The following is a 27267-nucleotide window of genomic DNA, read 5'->3' on the forward strand; positions in this document are numbered from 1 at the left end:
CCTGTTCTATCTTTTGGGGTGAATTCCTTTGTTTTGTAATTTTGGAGGAAGAAAAAAATTTAAAAAAATTAAAAATTAAAATTAAGAAATTAAATACAAAACAAAAAATCAAACGAAGGAAGCTAAATCCTGTGTTTTGGTCTGCTTGTTGAAAAGGCTTGATAGAATAGAGAAAAAGGGGGAAGAAAAGAAAATTTTAAAAGTAAGAGAAATTAAAAAATTAAAAAATTATATAATGGAAGAAAATTAAATAAAGAAAATTGAATAGAATTTTAAAAACCTTAAAAAGAATAAAATATAAAGTAAAAAATAATTAAAAAATTAAAAAAGAAGGAAAAGAAAATTTCCTCTTTCTGTATCCAAGAAAAATAAAGGGGAAAAAGGAGAAAAAAAATTCAAACAAAAATAGAAGCAAAAAAACCCCAAAACCAAAAACCCCTGAATAAATGAACCAGCAAACAGAATGAAATGCGAATGAAGTTATATCCAGTTTCCCCTAGAACTGAAAGTACAAAGCATTCTATAGTCTGTACACTAAGCAGGTAGAGGGACTTGTGCTGGCCTTCTAGGGGATGTGCTTGGAAAGCGCAGTTGGGTGGGGCTTGGTGTCATGGCTCTGTTTTCCCCTAGGTGGCACTGCTTAGCTTAATGGGGTTGATTAGCATGGCATGCATGCACATGCATGGGAGAGGTAGCAATGGCTTTACCTGGTTCCTTAGTCTGTGGCACAGGAACTTCATGCTCTCACTGACCTGGGATCAAGCACCCCTCCTTTGGCTCAGGCCTCCATCCACTCCCCACCTATACCCTCTCTGTGTCCAAGCTATCTGCCTGCCAGGTGGTACCTCCCTCCAGAGTTTCATCTCAGATGGGATTGTGTTTCAAAACCCCACGCTTCAGAGACCCCTGTGGCTTGGACCCACACCAACTCTGTGGGAGGGTCTCACTAAGCAATGGCCAGGTGCCAGCTTGCCCCAGAAAATGTCTGTGTGGTCACACAATGGCAGAGGTTCAGAGATTATGACAAATCACAACACACAGCTGGGGCCAGGTTTTACCACACTCTGATGTCTTTGTCCCAATACCAGCAAATGTGGCTGCTCTCCAGAGTCTGCTGAGACCTTTGCCTATGGGGAGGCCATAAGGCGTCTACCATATACTCTTCAAGCAGGGGAACCACTTCTCCTTGTGTGGCACACAGACCCCTCAGACCCTGCTGCCTGCTCCTGGGGATTCACCCTGCTTCCTCACCAGAGCACTGCCAGGTACTGAACTCCAGAACTTCAGACTCTGTGCTCCACTGTTTATAGAATCCTGATGGTATTTAAACCCTCTTCTTTCTTCTTGTCAGTGGTTTTGGGGAACAGATTTCTTGTCCAGTCCCCTGTAAGTGTTTTCACTCTTTCTCTTTCTTTCTCTCCAGCTACTTTTGGAGGGCTGTTTTTCCGGTACTCTCCCCCTTTCTCTGTCCTTTCTCTGCAAAAACAGCTCCCTACCCTCTGTGGCTTTTCTCTCCCCCACTTCACCTCTCCACACCATGTACCTTCCAAGTTCTGTGGCTCAATTTAGGCAGATTATTGTGTTAATCCTCAGATCACTTTGTGTGTGCAAAATGGTTTGGTGTTGATCTAGCTGTGTTTCAGGGATGAGACAAGCTGAGGGTCTCCATGCTGCTCTGCCATCTTGATCACCTGGTTTCTTTTCTTTAAACACTTGAAAAATGTCACACCACTTTCTTCTCGCCTCCATGCTTTCACATAAGAATCTGCTATCATTCACATTGCTATTCCCTCACATATTGCTAAACACTTTCAAGAGTTTGCTTTGTCTTTAGTTTTTAGAAAGTTGATTATGATGTGTCTTATAGATTCCCTTGGATTTATCTTGTTTGGGAATTATTTTGCTTCTTAAATCTGTAGGTTTATGTCTTTTGACAAATTTGGGAAGTTTTCAATCATTATTGAATACTTATTCAGCCCTGCTGTCTCTTCTACTTTTGCAACACTGATGACCCAAATATTAGATCTTTTGTTATTGTTTCACATGTCCCTAAGACTCTATTAATTTGTTTTCCATCTATTTTCTCTCTGTTGTAGAGATTGGGTAATTTCTATTGTTCTGTCTTCCAGTGCACTGATTCTTTTCTCTCTCCTCTCCATCCTGCTGTTAACCCCATTTATTGAGTTCTAAGTTTCAGTTATTGTACTAGTTCTTCATGTATATTCTGTTTCTTTAATGAGGCATTCCATTTTTTTTCTGAGACTTTCATTTGTTTCACATGTGTTCATAATTGTTCACTGAAGATTTTTATTATGTGTGCTTTAAAATCTTTGTCAGGTAATTCTAACATCTCTTTCATCCTGGTGTTGGCATCCATTGATTGTCTTTCTCATTCAGTTTCATGTCTTTATGGGTCTTGGTATGAGATTTTTAATAGAAACTTAGACATTTTTATTATTGTTATGAGGTTGTGGATCTTACTTAAAACTGTTTTAGTCTCCTTATGGCACCATTCTGGCAGAGTAAAAGAAGTCTAAAGTCTAATGTACACAAATCATGTGCCAAAAGTAATTCAAATTTAAAACTTCAGGGAACAATGGACACTCATTATTACCAGGTAGGGGTAGACGTACAGGCTCCATATTTGACCTCTATAAACACCTGTGGCAGAAGATGGTCTTCTTAATACTGCTGGGTAGGTGTGAGAATTCTGGATTTTCACTAGGCCTTCCTTCATTGATAGCTCTTTTGTGGCTCCCCTTTTTCTGGCTTCAACACAGACTTTTCCCCCTTCTATCTCCATATTTTTGTTTCAGATATGTTAACAACACTGATGAGGCTATGACTTTCTTTCATGCTGAATTATGCCTTCGTTAAAGTTTTGGAAACTGAATTGCCTGCTTTGACTCAAAAATGTTCTTTTATCTGCATATAGGAATTCTTGACTATAACATTTGGATTTTTGGATTTTTCTAGCTCCCAACTTTAATCAGACCATGTTTTCCCTGGAAGTTATTGAATAGCTTACTCTGCCCTTCCATGTGCTAAATACAGTCTTCATTCTTAGGATATTCTGTTGGCCTCTCCCCTTCCTATCATTTTCTAAAAAGAAAACTAGGAACCAGTTATCCATTTCAAAGGTAAAGGAATCATAGTCATTCCATTCTCAAATTCTCAAAGTATCCATGTGATGCTCCCCAGGAAAAGCTAGTAGTAAATATAAAATGCTTAGGGATGCAATTCTATATTCCAGATGTAAATGGAATCACTACTACAGTATTTTCATCTGCAAGGAACATAAAACCTGGCTGTGCTGCATGTGAGGCAATATCCTTCCAGCCATGGGTGCTGATAGTCAAGGAGAGACTGAATTGTCTCTGACTCACTAGCACTTAGCACACAGAAGCTCAGTGAATATTGTCTACATTAACTGTTAAGGATCAGACCTTACACAGGATGGGGCAGAGAGAGCAGTGGGAATGAAATGTTGTAAAGTATATTACATAACGTATATTGTAATGTTATTGTTAATTTCCTGTGTACTTCATTCACTCATTCTCTGACCAACTATTAAGGGAATATCTACTGTGCAATAAACACTGCTGGGGTTTGGGTGTCTTTAAATGTGGTTCTCTGGGAAACAGACTCTGAGGTGGAGACTTGTGTGCAAGAAATTTGGGGGGAGGGCTTCCAGGAATATCTATAAGGGAATAAGGAAAGCAGAGGTAGGCAGGATTGCTGGAGAGAATTTGAGCTGTGATGCAGTTGCAAATGAGGACTTAGCTGATAGCACAGAGACCAGGGGCAGGGAAAACCTTCAGAGTTATCCTAAACTGAGGCAGTGAGGCTGGGCCTTTGTGTGTTCACATTGACCAGTTATTGGATAAAGGAGAATGCTTAAGCAGGGCAGCTTTGTTCAGCTGTGTGCATTTCCAGAACAGAGACTCAGCTGTGAGCTGACAGCAGACAGCAATCCCAAAAGCTAGAGAAATGGGAGCCTTGTTGTGAGAGGGAACTGGATGGCACACCACAGCACCCACAATATGAGGTTACAAATAGATGGCTAGGACAGAATTTTTGTTCTCTTGGAACTGGCAGTTGCAGTAGATGAGACAGACATGTAAAAAAATACTTATGATCAGCCATGATAATTTTAAGGAGAGTAAGAAGTTAAAAATGCCATAGGAACTCTCATCAGGGAGCAACCAACTCCTCTGGGTAGGTCAGGAGAGACCTCTCTTCAGCAGTGCACTTACTGTGCTCATTCTAGTTTTGAAGGGAAAATTCCATGTCATCATGTTTCATGGAGTAGGTAATGAATTACAAAAGCTTGAAATTCCTTTGAAACATAGGCTCTGTACTTCACCAAGTAAAGAGAAGTAAATCATGTATTAATGGAGCCGATATTTTCAGGGAGTTAGCACCACAGGCACCCCGAGCACAGATCCAGCAAAGAGATAGGAAAGGTGAGCATGCGGGTTATGTGTAATGTGGAAAATAACCTTTTAAACTTTTATGCCCCTCTCTAGGGCAAGAATGCTATTCTTTAAAAGGTTAGTCTACTACAAAAAAAAAAAAAAAAAAAAAAAAAAAAGGACTACTTCATGTTTCATTCCAGAATCAATTTTTCTATTAAAAATAAATTGCACTTTAAGTAACCTGTGATATGTTCAGCTAGAGCTAGTGGCTAGATGAAACTTTTATGTCTGCAGTCCTGGTGATTTGGAAGGACTGTTGAACTACTCAGAACAGAATGTGAATGTCTCTGATCTTCTGAAACTTGGATTGCCCCATCTAACCTTAATCCTAGTGGAATTTCACTGCTGTTTGATGGGTCTTAGGCCCCCAGTGGTTGCTTTGTGCCCAATGTTTTGTGATCATTAGGAAAATCCAGAGCTCTTCTCCTTTTTATCTCCATTGACAGAAGTTCACTGCCCTTTAGGAGTTTAGAGTTCAGTTGGAGAGTCACAGAAACATAAAACAACTGGAGAATGATTCATAGGCGATATGTAAGCAAGTGTGGGTGTACTACAGAGAGAGTCCTTGAGAAGCTTAGAAGAATATAGGAAACCAGGAAGTTCTCTTAGAGGAGGCCAGCATGAAGCCAGGTTTTGAAAGAGATGATGGACTGGTACTGAGAGGGTGCTGGAGTGTTCAGAAGGGCAGGGGCAGCTGAACACAGGCCCAGAGGAGGAAATGACTAAGATGTCTGCAGGGTCTAGAAAGCACCTCCTTTTGGAAAACAATTTTCTTTGAGAAAGAACTGAACTTGGGGGTAATGAGACTAGTCAGACCCAGGGAAGCTTGTTACTCTAACAAAGAAACCTAAATCTGTGACCTTGGACTCTTTTTATCTATTTGCTCACTTCCTGGAGAAATTATAAAGGGATCAAATGTGTGTTCTGATAAGAAGGTTCTTGGCCTTAAGAGACAGCAAATTACCAGAATGATGCCTTCTGGTTGAAAGGGACCTTAAAGGCATCTGATCTAAACATCCATCTGATACTTGAGTTTCCTTAGCAGTGAATGCCCCAATCAAGTCTTCATTTAGCTGAGACCTGAACAACCCTAGTGTTACAGAATTTACTACATCTTTTTATTCATGAAATAAGGATAAAATGCTGAAATCTGTCACCTTGTACCAGATCTGGTGGTCTTGCCAATGAAGCAACACTGAATGGACCATGGCCTCATTCTAGGCTACAAGCCATATATGTTAGGCAAATTTACATCTATTCTTTTGGTAGCAACATTACAGTATGAACTAAATTAAGTTTAATTTCAAATAAGAAGTCTAAGGTTGTAGGGGCATCTGGGTGGCTCAGTCGGTTAAGTGTCAACTCTTGATTTCAACACAGGTCATGATCTAACAGTTTGAGTTCAAGCCCCACATCGGGCTCTGCACTGACAGTGTAGAGCCTGCTTGGGATCTCTCCCTATCCCTCTCTCTCTGCCCCTCCCTTCCTATCTCTCTCAAAATAAATAAACTTTTTTTAAAAAGTCTAAGATTGTTTTGTTTGTTTTCCTCAGCTGATCTTCATGCATCTGGGATTTGTTTGGACTCAAATGAAGGACCTTATACTTGTCTGGATCATGTTCTACTATTTTAGATTATATTAATTTTGAAAACCTATGGAGTTTTTGGCTCAAAGTCTTTACTTAAATGTGTTTGCCATTTAACCTGGCTTGGTGTAATTTGAAGATTTGATGAACAGTTTTCATGAGTTACCTGATACAATTAATAATCAGGGTATAGTCAAGGAAAGGACCCTCAAACAAGTAGGAAGAGAATGTTACCTTATGTGTTCACCTAATCCTAAAGCCACAGGCGGGCCAGATACACCCCAAAGAGGGAAGTGACTGAAGGGGGTAGGAGAGTCATGGGGAGGTGTGTCCTTCTACCAAAGCTGGAAGACTTCTCAGCAAGAATGTAAGCAGAAGACGATGACAGCCATTTACTGGGCATTGATTATGTGCCAAGACAGAGCTAAGTATATTGCATACATTACAAGCTTAGAATTATCACCACCACTTTACATGTACGAAAATGATGGCTTAGCGACCTGTCATCCCAAGGTGGAAGGGGTAGGGACAAAATTCAACCTCAGGTTTGTTTGGCTCCAAAACATGTACTTCAGTTGCCAAACTGTTGGAAGTTACTGTCTAGTCACACGGAGACATAACCAGAGAACCCCTGGGAAGTCCCAGGAAATGTGAGGACCCTTGGTCTATTCATTGTGAGTGTTCTGAGGTGTGTGAATAGAGAAGGATCTCTGTTTGGCCTCTGTTTGGCTTGTGTCTTACTAATTAGCTTTTATAAGTAGAATTTCTCTGCTCCTTACTGGAAGTCCTAATTGTGTGATTGGAAATCACTCCAAATCTACTAATTGTGATGATACAAAGGATCATTTCACAGGAAGGGTCCTAATGGTGACCAAATTAGTGCCGACTATCCCAAGAAGGCACAAGGAAGCATGAACCACAGAGAAATTGAGTTCCTGTGCTGGTTTCCACGTGACTGAAGGGTCTGAAATGCACAGAGTACCCAGCATCTCCTTAGTGCCTGTGTCTTCTTGCTTGGTTGGGTCATGTCTCAGTGTACAGACTCATCTCAGGGACCCTGGTGCTTCTGTCTCATCTTGACTTTCTTTTCTGGGTCTTATTCAGAGGTTTTCCGTTGGGGAGACAAATAGCATCTCTTCTGTTTCTCCAGATTTTAAGCTCATATCCTTGGATTATGCCGAGAAAAAAAATCTTGATTGTATGAGGGTAACATTTGTAGAATGGTACAGGAGAGTGGTTGGCCTCATGTCACCTTCCTGACACACATACCCTTTAGGCAGGGCCAGCTCGCAGCTGCCTCTCCCCCTCCTCACTGTTTGATCTCAGCACTCCACCCTACAATTTCTTACCAGAGACTGACAAGTGGAAAAGATAAGAGAACTTAGGTTTGAATTCTCCCACCCCTTACTGGTTGTGTGATCATGAACAAATGATTTAATATTAGCCTGTGTCCTGATCTGTTAAAAAGCAACAATTTCTGTCTCTGTGGAACTAGACGAAGTTAAGGAAGAGCTTTCCAAAAGAGAAAAGAGGTGAGCTGAATTCTGCAATCAGCTGACTGTTCAAAGCATACCAGGCTAGGAGTGGAGAAGGGAAAGAGTTGCTGTCGCTGATCATGATGATGATGATGATGGAGAGGATGGAGAAAGACGATAGTGAACATTTCTAAATGTGTAACTGTGGGCCAGGCATTGGCCTCACGCTTTCATATACAGTCTTATTTTACCTTCACAAATTTTTTAATTTATTTACTTTTGAGAGAGAGAAAATCTGAAGCAGGCTCCAGGCTCTGAGCTGTCAGCACAGAGCCTGACATGGGGCTCAAACCCATAAACCTGAAGATCATGACCTGAGCCGAAGTCGGACACTTAACCGACTGAGCCACCTAGACACCCCCAAGGAGATGGAAGTTTTAAAGACATTCAGTAACTTTGACTAGGATCAATCAGCTATTAAAGTGCTAAACCAGAAGCCAATTTGATGCCTGGCTTTTGCTCCTTCCAAGAGAATGCTTGGTCTGCTCCTCAGCTCAGATCATTAGTGAACAACAGAACCTACCCCTACTCCCGAGCCAGTGCTGGTCCTCCGTATCCCCCAACCCCTCCTACTGATGATCTCTGAGCCCTGGGACCTTGAAAAGGGAGTCTGTATAATTTATCATAACTGTATTCCTTCATTTGAGAACACTATTTACATTCCTAAAAATATTTAATATACTGAAAATGTATAATTTACAGTTAGAAGACTGAAATCCTATTCCCAGCTTCTCCATTAACTAGCAGTGTGGCCTCAGGCAAGTCAGTCTTTTTAAGCCTCAGTTTCTCATTTGCGAAATGACAACCACATAGCTTCTAGGATCCCCCTGTGGGATTCTTTAACTCTTTGATGCTACTATGCAGTCAGGAACACTTAGCCTTAGCATGTGAAAATGACATAGAAATGCCTGAACCACAGCACACCATCCAAGGAACAAATGTTGCAATTTCCATTTTTTGCCTTGCCATTATTGTTTTGGACATTCTATACCCTATTTGGGTGACCATACAATTTATTATCCAAATCAGGAGGACACTCCGGGGAGTGAAAGCAGATGCTGTTAATAACTGCACCAGGACAGCAGGCATTAACCAGGATCCTCACATTTTCCATAGACAACCTTGCCATTGCTCCCTTTGTGGCTGCTCCGCCCCTTCCTCCTTCTCTCCTCTGGTTCTCTTCCTTGGGCTGTAACAAGAGTGAAAGGCCCCACAGACAGAGGTGTGAGCTCCCTCAGCCCCTTAATGGAGTGTTAAGTTCAAAGCTGAGGTGTGAGCATTTAAATGCTAACACTTAAGCAAGTTTGTCTGCAACAGAAACACCCTGTTTAAGGTTTATTCCCCACACTAGTTTTAAAAACCATTTTGCATTGTTAATTTCCACTCCACTCAATCAGTAACTTATTATTTCTTTCTGCATGCTCTGTTTAAAATAATTCTTTCATTTCTGTAACTGGCTTGGGGAAGACCAAAAGGACTCCCTTGGACTCCCAACAAGGAGCAAGGTCTTTAGTAATTTCATGGGTCATTTTTCCTGTGTCCTGTCTTGGTGTTTCCTGCATGCTCTGGGAAATGCTAGGGGTCAGCAAATAGATTTTGTGGTAGTCTGTGAGCAACTCAAAGTGATTCTGTTTACAAATATAGTTCCTGTGAACATTTTGTTTTTGGAGGGAAATGTTGGTGAGCTCAGGGTCACGTATCTGCACTCTGTCTACTGACAGTCAAATTGGCCCCCTTTCTGAGGCCACCAGAATCCATGGCTTGATTCCTACTTACTCTAAAAGTATTTTTAAAAATAGAAGATGGAGCTAATGAAATTCCAGAGTAAAAAAAATGCTATTATTATCAAATACTGTATCTAAGTACCTCACAGTAACTTTAATATACTTTTGTTGAACTGAATCACCTTTTAAAACAATTCTATGTAGAACTTGGCCATTTTAGGTGAATGAATGATGAAAATTTTAGCAAAAAAGTAAAAGATAGGTCTTTTTGCTATTAAAATAGTTTAGTGAATACAGTGCTTGGTGACTTGTGTAAAAAAGTCTTAATCATTTTTGCAGTGCTCAAATAAAATTCTCTCACTTAATGATATTTTCTACCATTAAAATCCTCTCTACATGGTTACTATTATTTAAAAGTATGATTTATTGTCAGTGTTTGAACTGTAAAACTGCCTGTGAGATAATTAGTATTTCTGCAACTGTGAAGAGAAGATTGTTGTCTCTATAGTTTGTAAGCTGACGGGTCTTTGTTTTCAAATGGTTTCCTTTGCAGTTGTGGGGAATGTGTACTTTTTAAAATGCAGTTTTAGCCAGCTGCCAGAGGGCCAGGTAGAACAGGAGTTGATACAGTGTAAAATTAATAGCTTTAAAAAGACTTAACGCTCAAATCTTTTTCTTCGGTAACTCTCTGGGAGAGTCTGTGGGTGTGGGGGGGCCCAGGGAAAGGTGGAACCTGATCAATGCTTGATCATCTTAGTCTCTTGTCCATTGTTCCTATCACAGTGCCAGCTGCCTAAGTCACAGGGCTCTCTCTGCACCTTCCCCACCACTGCCGTCACCCGTGTGAAATGGCACTACTTCAGTCTCACAAGAGAGATGCTGAAAACAACATTTTGAAAGCTTTATTTAAAAAGCTTTTTAAATGTTCGTTTATTTTTGAGAGCAGCATGAGTAGAGGAGGGGGAGAGAGAGAGGGACACAGAATCTGAAGCAGGCTCCAGCCTCTGAGCTGTCAGCACAGAGCCTGATGTGGGGCACAAACCCACTAACTATGAGCTCATGACGTGAGCCGAAGTTGGATGCTTAACCAACTGAGTCACCCAGGCAACCCTGAAAGCATTATTTTTTTATTTTTATTTTTTATTTTTTTTTTGGTTTTCTCTTTTTTTTTTCAATATATGAAATTTATTGTCAAATTGGTTTCCATACAACACCCAGTGCCCATCCCAAAAGGTGCCCTCCTCAATACCCATCACCCACCCTCCCCTCCCTCCCACCCCCCATCAACCCTCAGTTTTTTCTCAGTTTTTAACAGTCTCCTGAAAGCATTATTTTTTAAAATATTCACTAAACTCCCTCATCTCTTTTTTTTTTTGTTTTTAACTGTGAGACTGATTTACATGGGAAATATGAGTGAAGGTTACTCCACATGAGCACACATTCACTGACTGCTAATCTACCCATACCACCGCCTTCCCCTGCAATGAAACCTATAGTGCAAGTACAAAAATAATGTCACTTCAGGAGGGTGGGAAGCCACTAGAGCCGAGCACCTGGGGCTCCCTTGCTGGGTGTTCATGAAATATGGTCTTCAGTTTTGTGTATCCAAAAATTCTCAAACATCATTGTCCCTAGAGGTAATTGGTCTCTTGAGGCTGCTCTCCAATGACTGGATGCTCTAGAAGTTGCTGTCCGCATCAGAATGCAAAACGAGTAGTTTACATCAAGAATTATAATCCTACTGGCAGGTCTAAACAACATGTCAAATTATGACCAGAAGGTTGGGGCAAGCAAGGGAAGTGAGAGCTTAATAGCTAAGTCCAGGTTCCAACCCCATCCAACTCCAGGGTCCCAACTTCCACATGACCTTGAGAAGTGACTTGACCACTCTGGGATGAAGTCAGTGCATCTGTAGAATGGGTAAACTTATGGGGATAGGGTGAGAATCAAATGATATTTTTGTCCAAATGCCTAGGAAAACGGTTGCAACATGGTAGGTACTTAATAACCTGCTGACTAAAATATTTGACTCAATAGGAATCATATTGGTGTTTTGTTCAGGACAGTGACTTCAGTAACAAAGGAAGGGTTCATTCATCCCTCTCACCTGTCATCAAATTTGTTACCAAATTTGGCCAATACCAGTACAGTTCATAACCACCACAAGAACACAGGGCACTCACAGTGTTAATTTATAAAAGTTGAGCCCGAATTTTCTGGCTCTGGCTGCCTCTATCAGTGATGGCATTTTAACAGACAGAGAGCTAATGGTGTTGAGAGCAAATGGGGAATTGTCTGATCCTGATGTTTCCTTCCAACCTATTCTAGTTTCTTAGCAGTTATCTTTACAAATTAGACCCATGTAAGAAAGTCTTGGTTTCTTTTTCATGCTTGATTTCACACATGTTCACAAATCTGCCCCGAGAGTTAGGCTTTTTATTCAGTGGCTCCAAGACCTCAGAGCTGGGCTCATTACCATGACATGCAAAGCCTAACATTATCCAGTCAGGACCAGGAGGGTTTGGGTACAAGCAAAAGTCAATGTAGTAGATGTGCCCTATCTGGTACACTAATCATTCACACTCTCATTTCTTCAACAAATATGTATTGGACATTGACTGTGTACGGCTTTTTTTTCTAGAAGCTGAAGATTCAGGGGTTGACAAGGGAATCTTGCATTCTGGTGGGGGTTACAGACAAGAAATGAAGAGAGAGAGGAAATGAAAGAAATCAGTATATAAGAGCTACATAGGGAATCAAAATAAGGTGAGGGGATGCAGAGTAAAGACTTTAGATGAGGCTGTCAAGGGAAGTTCTCTGTGAAGTGATACATAAGCTAAGCTGTGAATCAAAAGGAGGACACAGACATGCAGTGAGTGTGAAGGAAACTGAGGCAGAGGGTGCCATTCATGCAGAAGCTCCCAGGTGGGCACTAGCAGGTGGGTCTGGTGAGGACCAGACCAAAGTCCAGAGTGGCTGGGAGAGGGCAAGAGGAGGGTATAGAAGAGGTAGTCAGGGTTGGTCAGCGACGGTTTTGTAGCCAGAGTAAGGAGGTTGGAGTATTTGCTTAATGTGATGGGAAGCCATTGGAGGGTTTTAAGCAGAGGAATGACAATATTGGATTCATATTTAATAAATAAGCCACTCTAGGTGCTATGTGTAAAAGAATTATAGCTAATAAGAGGAAGCAGGGGGACTATTACAGTATCTCTGGCAGTATATAAGGATAGTGGTAGTGGAGGCAGCATCCTAAGGACTTGCTAATGGGCTGGATGTGGAGAGTGTGGGGGAAAAGAGAGAAATCAAGGATGACTCCTATGTTCTTGGCCTGTGCACCTGCATGGAAGGTGCCATTTCCTGAAATGAGGAAGACAGGAGGAGGAAGGGGTTTATGGGAAGAAATAGCAAGTAATTGCTCTGAGAGCACTCTTGGAGATTATTCATGAATCCTGGGGGTGAATTTTCTATTGCCACCTCTCCACAAGTATGCACTCACTTCCAGGCATACCCTATCTTGTTTTACCTTGAAGCCAAAAATGCATGGAAGACACTCCCCAAATTCGAAAACCCTCAGCTGTATTTAGCCTTTAGGTGAAAGAAGAAACGGAAGAACAAAATCAGAAAATGAAGTTTTATTTTTAAAGCCAGTTTCCATTTTTAATGTTGGGTCACATGCAGTTTAAGTCATGATTTAAATCCGTCAACTTTAAAATTGTACCTCTCTGTGTGTGTATTTATGACAGAAGAAATACGCATACACACAAATATGTCAACCAAAACCATGTCACCTATTCCTTTTCATTATTAACTCATTAATATTTTCAGTTGCCTTTACCTTTTGATGAATTTAGCCAAGCTATGAACAATGGAGGGCAGAATTAGAAGGGGTGAGGCCTTTTTCTTTCTTTGATTAATCTTCAAGTGGTAGGATTTTAGATGTTTTACTTTGTGTTTTTCAATATTTTAAAATACATTCTTTTGGCTCATTTTCTTTTATTTGAGTATAGTTGATGCACAATGTTCCATTAGTTTCAGGTGCACAACAATGTGATTGACTCCATGTTATGCTGTGCTCACCATAAGTGTAGCTACCATCTATCACCATACAACAGTATTACAACAACACTGGCTATATTCCCTATGCTTTACCTTTTATTCCCATGACCTATTCATCCCATAACTTGAAGTTTGTGTCTCCCACTCCCCTTCATCCCTTTCGCCCATCCCCCATAACCATCAGTTCTCTATAACAGTCTCATTCTGCTTTTTCTTTAATCATTTGTTCTGTTTTTTAGATGCCACATATAAGTTAAATCATATATTTTTATTTTTCTGGTGTATTTCACTAAGCATCTGTGATCCATCTGTGTTGCTGCAAATGGCAAGATCTCATTCTTTTTTATGACTAATGGTCTATTTTATATATATGTGTATGTGTGTGTGTATACACACACACACACACACACACACACCTTCCTTATCCATTCATAACACTTGGGTTGGTTCCATATCTTGTCTATTGTAAATAATGCTACAATAAACATAGGGGTGCATGTATCTTCAGGATTAGTGTTTTCATTTTCTTCAGATAAATACACAGTAGTGGAATCATAAGGTATTTCTCATTTTTGGAGAAACCTCCATACTGTTTTCCATAGTGGCAGTACCAATTTACATTCCCACTAACAATGCATGATGGTTCCATTTTCTCTACATCCTTGCCAACCCTTGTTATTTCTGGTCTTTTTTATTCTAGCCATTCTGACAGGTATAAGATGATATACCTCATTGTGGTTTTGATTTTCATTTCCCTGATGATTAGAGATATTGAGCTTTTCACATGTCTGTTGGTCATCTGTATGTATTCTTTGAAAAAATATTCAAGTCCTCTGCCCATTATTTTGATCAAATTATGATTATGATTATGATTACTCTTTATATATTTTGGATATTAACCCCTTATCAGATACATCATTTGCAAATATCTTCTCCCATTCACTAGGTTGCCTTTTTTGTTTTGCTGACAGCTTCCTTCACTGTGCAAAAGCTTTTTATGCTGGTGTAGTCCCAATAGTTTGTTTTTGTTTCACTTGTCTTAGGAGACATTTCTAGAGATATGTTTGACATTCGCTGTAGAAATTACTGTGCTTTCTTGTAGGAGTTTTAGTTTCAGGTCTCACATTTCGGTCTTTAATCTATTTTGGGTTCATTTTTGTGTATGGTATAAGAAAGTGGTCCAGTTTCATTCTTTTGCATGTAGCTTTCCAGTTTTCCCAACACCATTTATTGAGGAGACTGTCTTTTCCTCATTGTATATTCTTGCCTCCTTTGTCATGGATTAATTGACCGTAAAAGCATAGGTTTATATTTCGGGTTCTTTGTTCTGTTGATTTATGTGTCTGTTTATGTGCCAGAACCATACTGTTTTGATTACTGCAGCTTTGTAGTATACCTTGAAATCTGGGATTGTGATGCCTCCAACTTTGTTCTTTTTCAAGATTGCTTTGGCTATTTGGGGTCTTTTGTGGTTCCATACACATTTTAGTAATATTTGTTTAATTCTGTGGAAAATGTTATTTTGATAGGGATTACATTAAATATGTAGATTGCTTTGGGTAGTGTGGACATTTTAATATTCTCCCAATCTATGAGCATGAAATATATATTATCAATGTATTAGAGTTTTCAGAGCGCAGGTCTTTTACCTCCTTGGTTAAGTTTATTCCTAGGTATTTTGTTCTTTTTGATATAGGTGAATTTTTTTTAAATTTCTCTTTCTACTACTTTATTTGTGTATACAAATACAACCAATTTCTGGGTATTAACTTTGTATCTTGCAATGTTACTGACTTTATTTATTACTTTTAATAGCTTTTTGGTGGAGTCCTTAGGGTTTTCTATGTATAGTATGTCATGTGCAAACAGTGAAAGTTTTGCTTCTTCCCTGCCAATTTGGATGCCTTTTATTTCTTCTTCTTATCTGATTGCTATGGCTAAGACTTCCAGTATTCTGTTGAATGAAAGTGGTGATACTGGACATCCTTGTTTTGTACCTGACCTTAGGGGAAAAGCTCTCAGTTTTTTACTATTGAGTACGATGTTAGCTGTGGATTTTTTCATATATGGCCTTTAATATGTTGAGAGGTATGTTTCCTCTAAACCTACTTTGTTTATCATGAATGGATGCTAAGTTGTGTCACATGCTTTTTCTGCATCTACGTAGATATGATTTTTATCTTTTATTTCATTAATGTTGTGTATCCTATTGATTGATTTGGGAATATTGAACTATCCTTGTATCCTCAGAATAAATCTCACTTGATTGTGGTGAATGATCCTTTTAATATGTTGTCTAATCAGCCTGATAATGATTTGTTGAGGACTTTGCATCTATGTTGATCAAGGTTATTGGCATATAATTTTCTTTTTTGTGTGTGTGGTGTCTTTGGTTTTGGTATCAGAATAATGTTGGCTTCATAGAATGTATTTGGAGGCTTTTCTTCCTTTTATACTTTGGAATAGTTTGATGAAAATAGGTATTAACTCTTTTTCATGTATTTGGTAGAATTCACCTGGACTTTTATTTATTTATTTTGGTAGATTTTTTTGATTACCAATTCATTTAATTACTAATAACTTCTCTGTTTAGATTTGCTATTTCTTCCTTATTCTGCTTTGTAAGGTTATATACTTCAAGGAATTTATCCATTTCTTCTAGGTTGTCCAATCTGTTGGCATGTGATTTTTCATAGTATTCTCTTACATTCCTTTGTATTTCTGTGGTGTCAGTTGTTACTTCTGTTATTTATGATTTATTTGGGTTCTCTCTCTTCTTGATGAATTTGGCTAAAAGTTTGGCAATTTTTATTTATATTTTCAAAGAACCGGCTCCTGGTTTTATTAAGACTGTATGCCTTTTATATTGGCTCTGATCTTATTATTTCCTTCCTTTTACTCCTTTTGGGCTTCGTTCTTTCTTCTTTTTCTAGTTCCTTTATGTGTGAAATTGTTTATCTGAACTCTTGCTTGTTTCCTGAGGTAGGCCTATATCATTATGTATTTCCCTGTTATAACTGCTTTCACTGTGTTGCAAAGATTTTGGACTGTTGTGTTTCAATTTTGATTTGTCTCCATGGATTTTTTTTATTTCTCCTTTCATTTCTTGGTTGATCCTTCAGTTGTTTAGTATCATGTTATTTACATTCTACAAAACACATTTGTGTGCTTTTTTCCAGTTTTTTTCTTAGAACTGATTTCTAGTTTCATACTGTTGTGGTCTGAAAAGATGCATGATAGGATTTTAGTCTTCTTAATTAATTTATTGATACTTGGTTTGTGGCCTAACATGACCTATCCCTGGAGAACATTCCATATACATTTGAAAAGAATGTTTTTGGATGGAATATTCTGTATATATGTGTTAAGTCCATCTGGTTTAATGTGTTATTCCAAGCCACTGTTTCCTTATTAATTTTATGTTTGGAAGATCTATCCATTGTTGTAAGTGGGGTATTAAAGTTTCCTACTCTTATTACTGTCAATTTCTCCCTTTATGTCTGTTAATATTTGCTTTATGGATTTAGGTGCTCTCATGTTGGGTGTATAGACATTTACAATTATATTTATGTAATGCTCTTCTTGGTCTCTTGCTATATATAGTCTTTGTTATAAGCATTGCACCCCTGGCTTTTTTTTCCACATTGATTTGCATGGAGTATCTTTTTCCATTCCTTGACTTTTAGTCTACATATGTATATAGGTAGAAGTGAATCTCTTGCTGGCAAAATATAGATGGGTCATGTTTTCTTATACATTCCCCTACCTGTGTCTTTTGATTGGAGCATTTAGATCATTTACATTTAAAGTAATTGTTGATAGGTATATACTTCTTCCCATTTTGTTAACTGTTTTCTAGTTGTTTTTGTAGTTCTCCGTTCCTTCATGATTGATGACTTTCTCTAGTGTTAACTTTGGCTTTCTTTATTCTGTATCTATTATAGGTTTTGGGTTTGTGGTTACCATAAAGTTCATATACAACATCCTAAGTATATAGCAATCTATATTAAGTTGATGATTATGTAAGATCCAACATATTCTAAAACAAAGACTACTCCTTCCTCCATGTTGTTTGTATATGTTGTCATATTTTACATCTTTTTATTCATAATTTTCTTACATCTAATTATGGCTTTCTTTTTTTGTATTAAAATAAGTCCTTTTAATGTTTCTTGTAAGGCTGGTTTAGTGGTGATTAACTTCTGTTTGGGAAACTCTCTCTCCTTAAATTCTGAATGATAACCTTGCTAGGTAGAGTATTGTCTGTTACAGGTTTTTTTCCTTTCAGCACTTCAAATATATCCTGCTTCTAGCTTGAAAATTTTCTGCTGAAAAATCAGCTAATAGCCTTAGGGAATTTCCTTTGTATTAACTACTTTATTTTCTGTTGCTAGCTGTTAAAATTATTTGTCTTTATCTTTGACATTTTAATTATTATGTGTCATGGTGTGGCTCTCCTTGGGTTTATCTTGTTTGGAACTCTGTGCTTCCTGAACCTGAACGTCTATTTCCTTCCCTATGTTAGGGAAGTTTTCTGGCCATTGCTCTGTTCTTCTTCTTGGACCCATATAAAGAGAATGTTTGTGCTTGATGTTGTCCAAGACATTTTTTAGCCTACCCTCACTTTTTTTTTTCTTTTTTTGCTATTCAGCTTCAGTGCTATCCATTATCCTGTCTTCCAGATCACTGATCTGTTCTTCTGCATCTTCTAATCTGTTGATTCTCTCTATTGTATTTTTCATTTTAATTATTATATTATTCAACTATGATTTTTTTTAAAAAAATGCTTTCTTTGTCTTTGTTGAAGGTCTCACAGAGTTCTTCCACTCTTCTCCCCAACCTGGCAGGCACATTTATGATCATTACTTTAAACTCTTTTATCAGGTATACAGCTTATCTCCATTTCATTTAGTTCTTTTTCTGAGGTTTTTTCTTGTTCTTTCTTTTGGAGTATACTCATCTTTGCTTGACTTTCTGTATTTGTTTCTATGAATTAGGTATAACAGCTGTTCCTCCTATATGTCCATTATATCATCTACTAAAATTTACTAAATACTTATTTGATAAAGTAGACTCTGGGTTCAAGGGACCAAAACCCATCATTGCAGAACCAGCACCTAGTCTATATCTGGCCTATACGGGGCATTCAAACTGAAAAATGGAGAAATTAATGACATCTTTGTCAGTCCATAGTTAGGACATCTGTAAGAATATCCTCAAAGTTAAGACTATGCTTTGGCATTGAAGGAGATATGTGACAAGTTAGGAGTAGAGCCATAATTCAATTAGATTTAAACATTTAGTAAGGGCCTCCTATATGCCAGATGCTTACTAGGTATTGGAGATACAAAAAAGAATGGAATATGGTTCCTCCATTAGTGACCTATTCATGCAGCTCACAAATAGGCAATTCAAAGAAAATGCTCCAGGATGTCTGAGAAGATGCTCTACCTGGATGGGGAATATACTAAGTCTGCTCTAGGGATTAGAAAGGGGGGAGCCCAAGATAAAATAAGAGGTGAACAGAAAAGGATTCAGTGAACCCAGAGTGTATGCTCAATTGTTGCTGCATGTGTGGCCTGGGAGTCTTTGATGGGACAAGGTCTGTAACATTTAAGTTACCTTAGCCTATCCATAGTGTGTACTGCATATCTGTAATTATATGGTAATATAATCTGTAATTATATTTAACCTCACTTATCTGAAAATTCAAATAAGAACACATAACGGTTGATGAACTTCACTGATTTATTAGTGTCCATCTACATAACGGCAGGACTTTGACCTTCCAAATATTTTTATTCTCTAAGGGGAGTCCCACTGCCCATGGTCTTCTACCTCTCTCCACTCTGTGGACCTTTGGAAGGAGCTCTCTTCACCATGGCTGCCCCAACCCTTTGTGGGAACCTCCTCTCTGACTCCCTGGTGGACACAGTGGGCACTGCAGCCATGTGTTGCTGCTCCATGGTCCTCCACTCTTCCAAGTGGGGTAAAAGTCTTTCCCACTTTGAATAACACTTGATTATATGGGTGCAGAATCAACACTATTCATGTCCAAAGTGTAGCTTGAAAAAGTCCCTCAGCTTTGTTCTACAGACTCTCTATAAAAAATCAGACTTAATTTTTTGGCCTGATTTTAGTGTAGACATCGCAGCGCTCCTTCTGAATCCAGCCAAACATCCACACACACATATTGTTCTTTCCCCAAAACCAGTTCACCAACATCATTCCTCCTAGCTTATGCCACGATAACCACAGGCCTTGTGCCTATTTCATAGTACAAGTTTTTGTTCCAGCCTCCAGCTGGCTTCTGATGGGTCTTGTCTCCTAGTGTTCACTTCCTCATGCAGTCATCACCCATATTATGCCAGGGTCAGTCTGTGTGAGAAAGCACACAGAAGATGTGATCATACGCCTTGCCAAAGTTAGGTTATAAAGGAAACTCTTTCTCTTAGATCACCTGCTCTAGGAAAAACTAACTGCCATGTCCTGAGCCTTGAAAAGAGGTCTTATTGATGAGGAACTAAGGACTTTAGCCAACAGCCATGTGAGTGAGTCTTCTTGGAAACAGATCTTCCAGCCCAATCAAACCTTCCAGGGATGTAGCACTGGCTGACAGCTTTACTGCAGCATCATGAGAGACCTGTTTCAGAACCATCCTGGCTAAGCCAGTCTCGGATTCCTGACACTCAGAACTGTAAGATAATAAATATTTATTGTTTTAGGCTTCTATATTTTGGGAAAATACATAATACAGTGATAGATTAGGGGGGCCAATTATAGACCCCATATACCTACTCTTCTAAGGGTTCGGCCAGGACCAGCCTGTTCAAGTGATATAAAGTATTTTTAGTTGCTTACTTCAAGGAACATTGCTAATGTATTGGGGAGAAAGAAGGCAAAATGGCTGAAATACATTGCTTTCAATAAAAATGCTCTTGCTACTTAACTATGATCATGGTGATAACAAGAATGCCCTGTCATATAATGGGGTAACTGATGCACACTTCCCACCATTTCTGAAGGTTAACACAAAACTCATAACATGGATGGTTGCCTCTAAGGATGCTGTATAAATCCAGCGTGCTAGTTTTTTCCATTTTTAATGTGAATTGACAAGGGCCACTTTAGCCTGTTAGCACTTCTTTTCTGAAGAAGAACCCCGACATCTTTTAGTGCCCCCAGCAGCAAATGACTTACGCCAAAGCCTATTCTTCTTCTTTAGATAGAAACCCTACTGACACCTGCTATATTGTCTATTAGATAAAGAAGATCTTATAGAATGTGGGTGAAGTGGGAGATTTGCCAAGCAGAAGAAATGCAGGCTATAGGCCTTTCTTTTGTCAGCCAAAGAAAAATTGTGGTAGTCAGGAAAACAGTTGTGAATGCCTGCTTCTCACAGAGAAAGACATCTGTGCCAACTGAAATGCCAGGTTACCTTTTCCTTATTCTCAGCTCTGCAGACACAACTTCATTAGTACTGAGTCTATTTTATGAAGCCTTTTTATAACTGCAGGTTGTCATTCCGACTTAGTTACTAATCCTGGTCACATATTAAGGGCTTTGATTAAGCAATTTGCTTTTTTTCCTTCCTCTCTTCCATCTCATTGAAAGATTACAGAGTTTGAGCATGAGGTTAAAGGATTACATCTGAATCCTGAGAGTCCCGCCACTGCTCCAGCTGCCTGTCATTTCCTGGAGTGGTTACTTATCTGTCAATATTTCTTCCCTTTTTTCCCAAGTCCCAGGCCTACTTGATCTTGTCCATTTGGCTCGGCTGGTGGAGGAATAACAAGGGTCTTCCCATCATGCAACATTCTGGGATACATCATGACAGAGAAATCTCAAAGCCCAGGTCAATTATAACAGAAGATGTGCACCACCTCTGCCCCTGAACGTCTTCTGGGGCTGCAGTTGTTTAAAACTAAGTCACCTGAAAAATGCAAGGAAATGTGTGTCGGGTTCCTGGCTGGCTTTCTGCTTGTTTAGCAGGATACAAATAGCAGAAGACTAATACTCCGTGTGTGTGGTTTGTGGTCAGGAAGAGGGAATAAAGTTGGCAGCTACCTTATTGTGCTGTAATTACTTTTTAATTAGAATTCATTGAATACAGATGGATTCTTCCTGTTCTTTCGCCCACTGATGTTTTTAATATTCCCACATCAGATATTATGAGGCAGTAGCCAGCAGTGAATTACATAAAATAATCCTGTAGCTGGTAGTGGCTTACAGAAAGTAACCAACTTAACCATTTGTCTTAGATGAGAAATGATCTTACACCTTTTTGTGGATTCTATTGCTGGTTTGTTGATATAGTGTTTGTTTACTCTCGTTCCTGCAGGAAAAAAGTACCATAGTTCTTGTATCAAATTACTGTAACTGACTGGAACATTTTTATTTCAAATAATGTACCATCATATTTTTTTTTCATGGTGACATTGATAAATTTGCCGGATTTCTCATTTTTTTTCTCCCTCCTACCAATGAATAATTTGAACCCAAACGTGATTGGAATGTACAATTTCATGCTGTTATAAAAAATCATTGCTCATCACATTCTAATTGTAACTAAGTTTGAACCTGAATAGCTATTTGCAGTATTTTGATAGAAATAAGAAGTAATTTCCATTTTTTTGCTCCAGGGTCTCTCTACATGAACTGACATATGATGCATTTTTGAAGTCACACTTAATAATTCTCTTTTCATTATAAACAACCGCACCCTTGTTGAATAGTAAACCTCAAATTAGGCTTACACAGGCCTATGTAATATACCTAAGAAACATGATTTATTCTAATGTAATAATGGCAGAGATTTATAAAGCTTGACTACTCCAATGCTCCTCGTTATGGTTGTAAAATATTTGTGGCCGCCGTGGGATTTTCTAGATCATTATTTTAAAAAAGGAAAAACCCATTTTGACAGATGAACTGGGGCCATTCTGAGCAAATCACAGATACTTCATATAACAAGGCCTCCAAAGAGGGGAGCATACACTTATTACTATGGCAACCTGGATCAAAACACTATTTTAGTGGAGAGTTTCCAGTTTTACAATGCAATGATGATTGTTTATAGTACCACTGAAACCAGATTCAGCAAAGGTTTAAGAAATGAGCTGACAAGAGGAAAATCATTATAGATAAACTGGGGATACCTGAATGGGATAGCATGGAATCTGCCATTATTTGATCAAATACTGAAATTTATTGCCCAAGACAATAGAAACAATGGAAGAGGATTGAGAAGATGAGGAACATCCTAAAGTTTCTTCTGTTATAATGGTTTAGACCAAGATCAGTCCTATCTTAGGTTAAAACTTTGAAAGCAAAGATTTTTTTTTAAAGGACATATCTTTCACATCCCTTATTTTTCTATCTGCAAAATACCTACTTGTAACTTTAAAGTTGTGGGCTAACACTTCTTTTCCTAGCATATTCCATTTGACAGAGTGTAACATGGCACAACTCAAGAACTATGCTCATCACACAGGGCCGTGTGCTTGCACATGTCGACATGATGTGACAGCTGGTTGCAGTCCTGCTCCGTTATTTTTATATAAATGGAATTTTTACACAGAAAGAGAAAAATTTTCTGGATCATGAGTTGTCCACTTTGCTAAATCTGTCTTAAAATATCTAAAGATACCACTGGGTGGACAAAGTACATTGAAGTGAAGGGTTGAATAATCATTTATTTGTTTAGCAACTATTTACTGAGCATCTCCGGTATGCCAATTGGTGGGTATATGGGTGTGCATGCTGCTAGGTGTGCTGTGGTAAGAGAGTGTGAAAGTGAGGGTTAAAGAGAAATATTGAAAAATGCAGAAATAGAAAATTACTGGACAGGAATTGAATTTGGTTCCATTCCAGTATTTGTTAACCAGAATAGTCTTTCAGTCTTTGAAGGGAGAAAGAAGAACCATATTTACTGAATTTCTGCTCTATGCAAAGCTCTGTGCTAGGAGTTCTACATACTATTATGTCATTTAATATCCTGGGAAACTGTAGATATTATTGTGTTTATTTTTCAGATAAGTAAACTGAAATAAGAAAGCTAAAATAAAAAAGTCAAGTACATTGAGCGAGTACATGTGTAGCACTAAAAAAAAATTATGCATCAGGCACCGTTTTAGCATGTTAACAAATTTTAACTCAATTCATTTAATCCTTGTAGTAACCATGTAAAGCAGTACTATTGTTATTCTCGCTTTACAGATATGGAAGAGGTTGAATAACTTGCTTCAGGTCACACAGCTAGTAAATGGCAGAGGCAAGATGTGAGCCCAGGAAGTATGCCCTGCTACCACTGCGCAGTGGAGGCATGTGCTGAACCTAATCAACAATCTGTAAGTAATCAATAGCTTAAGTAATCAACAACACGATTGTGATCTGAGCCAGGTCTCCTGATTTACCACACACTTACTTGTTTTCAGCTTCTTTGCACAGATACACACTATAACTACCAAATATTTTAGGTATCAAACATATATTACATTTGTTTTATTCACATAACTGTTCCTCTTCAAGTATAAAGTAATGCCTCAAAATCATTTCGAAGATTTTACTTTGCTTGAGTAACGAAGATCACAAAATTACAATTTGGTTCTGAGCAAATGATGAAATCCATAAGGTATTTCATAATGTCAGAAAATTTTGAAGACCTTAAGTAGCCTCATACTGTGTGAGGTAAATGGCTATAAACTATACCAGCTTTTGTTCAACTGAATGTGTGCATGTTTATAAATAAATAAATTTGTGATTTCAAATAGAGAATCATCTGTCTATACTGATGTGACATTATTGGAAATGTGTGATGAAAAGCACCATTGTTTGGCCACCAGCACCTGTTTTCCCCTTGCTTTGATAGTGGTACCCTGAATTTCCTGTGGAGAAAAACCTTCATACCCCGTCTATCATTTTTTCATGTTGATGTATTGAAAATGGATTCAAGGCTGTGTGGTATTTTCTGTGGAGAGAACCTTTTTCTCTTGGACTTGTTGATATGGAACTACTGACTGTCCCTTTACCACCACATGGGGGTTTTGAAAATGAAGGCTGCATGGAGGGAAGCAGAACCAAGAATAGGAAAAAGGTCAAGTCTGATAACATCATTTCAGGCCCAGAATAAAGTGGCATCTCATTTTAGATGTATCTCAGGACTTTTCAGTTAAAGCAGCAGGTACTTTTGCTTTTTTGTCAAAGCCAGTTTGAGTTTAGAACTGGTATCATTTGCAATCTATAGAGTCCTAATTAATACATTACTTCCTCTCATTCCCCTAAGATCAGTAGCCTCTTCCTGCCTATCTTAGGATATACTTTAACATCCTTAATAATTGCTTTGTGGTCCTGTGTGGTCTGCCTCTATCTACTTTCTGGGCACAGATCTAGGCCATGGGTCCCTTCTTTTCTCCACATTACAAATAGGTTTTGATTTCAGTTTTCAGCTTTAAAAATTCACCTTTGGGAGCCTGGGTGGCCCAGTCAATTGAGCATCCAACTCTTGATTTGGGCTCAGGTTATGATCCCAGGGTCATGGGATCAAGCCCCACATTGGGCTCCATGCTGAGTGTGGAGCCTGCTTAAGATTCTCTCTTTCTCTCCCACTGCCCCTCTCTCCCAATCACTCACTCTAAATAAATAAGTGATAGATGATTCTTCATATTCATTATTTCCTACCACTTTTCTCTCATGGTTCCAACTTTATTTACTCAGTCACAACTTTGTAGACCATCTTTAAATAATCCAAGTGGTAAGTCTTTGCAGATTCTTTGTCAAAGGAGTTCTTTGAAACAAGACCCACTTCCCACCTCCACCTGGTGGAATGTGTGGGGAAATACAACAGGGCAATTAAGTACATTTGGAGTTGGAGTATCTCTTAGCTTTCCCAGAATCTCTTCTCCAAAGTAAAAGTGCATTTCAAAGCAGTATGCAGATTCTTTGGGCACTGTCTTATCTTTAGGATTTTCTTCTTAAAAGTTCCATATTTCACTATTTTGGGGGCCTTTTGTCTGCTCAGTCGTTTGCTTCTTTAGAGTTTTGTTCAGCCCTTCCTCTGTTTCAGGATGCCTGCTCTTCACACTCATCTCTGTTCGTTTCACTTGCTGCTATTTTGTTTGGATCACAGCCTCTTTTTGCCTTTCCTCTTCATAGTGTTAATTCTACTCTCGGTGTTTTCCTGTCTTTAGCCTGGGGGTTCTCTTTCCTTCCCCCTCTTTCCATGTTAGCTGATTTGTTTGCCCTGAAAGGGAACATGTGGTCTCTTAGCAACTCTGATGAAGGCTTGACCAAAGTATCAAATGTAGATTTTTGTGATATTTTTTATCATATTTGGGCAGAACCTGGGAATACCCCAGGTTTTCATTTCAGAATCAAATCCCTTATCCAGGAGTATGAAATGTGGTCATGTTAATCAGTAAATAGGTGAGGGCTGATTACAAAGTATATTTTTGTGCTAGAAAAAAATGAGGGCTAGATAATATAATTTTTGTCTCAAAGACTTGGGAACAGGTAGCATCATGCTCTGGAAAGACGACTTGCTCAATATTTGGGATATCTGGCTTTTAAGTGTAGACATAGATCATGGGCTTTGGTGCCATGCAGGCTTGGGTTCAAATTCCAGATTCCAAATATTAGCTGTGTGTCCTCCATTTTCAACTGTGAAATGATGGAAATGATATTTCTTAAAGGAAAGTATGTAAAGCATTGCCTGGCATATAATAAGTATTAATTTAATTTTTATTTCCTCTTTTCTAATTTGCCTGATGTATCCAATTTCTATGGGCCTCAGTACTTATATCTGAATCTCAGCAGTTTGGATGATTTCTGAGACTAAACTATACCAAAATTCTTTTCACAGTTTGGTAGTAAGTCAGTGACAGTCAGAAATCTATAATAGGTATGTTCACAAAAAAAGAAAAAAGGAATCCAAGCATAACGCTAAAGAAATCCATCAAACCTGAAGGGAAGAGAGCAAGAGAAGAACTACAAAAACAACCACAAGTAAGTAAGAAAATGGCAGTAAGTACATGCCTATCAATAATTACTTTGAATGTAAATGGACTAAATGCCCTAATCAAAAGATCTAGGATGACTGAATGAATAAAAAAGCAAGACCCATCTATTTGCTGTCTACCAAAGACTCACTTCAAACCTAAAGACAAATGCAGATTGAAATTGAAGGATGGAAAAACATTTACCATGCAAGTGCAGTTAAAAGCTGGGTAGCAATAATTAAATTAGACAAAATAGACTTTAAAACAAAGACTATACCAAGAGAAAAAGAAGGGTATTACATAAGAAAAAAAGGAACAATCCAACAAAAGGATATACCAATTATAAATATCTATGCACCCAACATGGAAGCATCTAAATACATATAACAGATATTAATTAATAGATATAAAGGGAAGAATTGAAAGTAACACAATAATAGTAGGTACTTTATCACCCCACTTGCATCACTGTATTGATCATCCATACAGAGAATCAATAAGGAAATGTATCGTTGAATGACACATTAGATCAGATGGACCTAACAGATATATACAGAATATTCCATCCACAAAAGGCAGAATATACACTTTTTTCAAGTACACATGCAATATTCTTCAGGACAGGTCATACATTAGGCCACAAAACAAGTCTTACTCAGGAAGACTTTATATTTTGCATCCTTCTCAACCACAATGGTATGAAACTGGAAATCAATTATAAGAAGAAACCTAGAAAGAACACAAATACATGGAGAATGTGTAATAATACAACTTGCTACTAAACAATGAATGAGTCAACCAAGATATCAAAGAGAAATTTTTAAAAAATACATGGAGATAAGAGGAAGACCTAAAATGTTGGAGTAGTAGGAGGACCCTAGGCTTACCTTTGAA

At 38.4% G+C, this 27267-nt stretch overlaps 1 long non-coding RNA gene across 1 annotated transcript in view; it reads left to right on the plus strand.

Annotated features, from left to right (window-relative positions):
- The first annotated feature begins 603 nt into the window (after positions 1–603).
- Positions 604–27267, plus strand: part of LOC128313923 (uncharacterized) — a 39631-nt gene continuing 12967 nt past the window's right edge. Inside the window, exons 1-2 of the long non-coding RNA XR_008295042.1 lie at positions 604–1265; positions 23597–23727. This is a non-coding gene — a long non-coding RNA (uncharacterized LOC128313923). The remainder of the gene's footprint in view (positions 1266–23596; positions 23728–27267) is intronic.

This window comes from Acinonyx jubatus, chromosome C1 (genome assembly GCF_027475565.1).
Source record: "Acinonyx jubatus isolate Ajub_Pintada_27869175 chromosome C1, VMU_Ajub_asm_v1.0, whole genome shotgun sequence".
NCBI classification, from domain to species: Eukaryota; Metazoa; Chordata; class Mammalia; order Carnivora; family Felidae; genus Acinonyx; species Acinonyx jubatus.